Here is a 316-nt window from a genome sequence, read left to right as displayed (position 1 = left end):
AGGGAGAGGAGGGAAGAAGGAAGGGTGGGAAGAAGGAAGGAAGGAAGGTAGGTTATAGAAAATGCCATTAACTTCCAAAAATACTCTGAACCTATGCAATGTTAGTTTTCCTTCTCAGCCCAAGGCAGTTCTTAGTCATAAAATAACATTTTTTAAAAAAATATTTTAGTGATATTTTACAGAGAGGACGGGAGAGGGATAGAGCAGGGGTCCTCAAACTTTTTAAACAGGGGGCCAGTTCACAGTCCCTCAGACCGTTGGAGGGCCGGACTACAGTTTAAAAAAAAAAAAACTATGAACAAATTCCTATGCACAC

The sequence above is a fragment of the Myotis davidii genome, unplaced genomic scaffold, assembly GCF_000327345.1.
Source record: "Myotis davidii unplaced genomic scaffold, ASM32734v1 scaffold1277, whole genome shotgun sequence".
NCBI classification, from domain to species: domain Eukaryota; kingdom Metazoa; phylum Chordata; class Mammalia; order Chiroptera; family Vespertilionidae; genus Myotis; species Myotis davidii.
The sequence above is the reverse complement of the archived record's forward strand: the minus strand, read 5'-3'. Positions refer to the sequence as shown.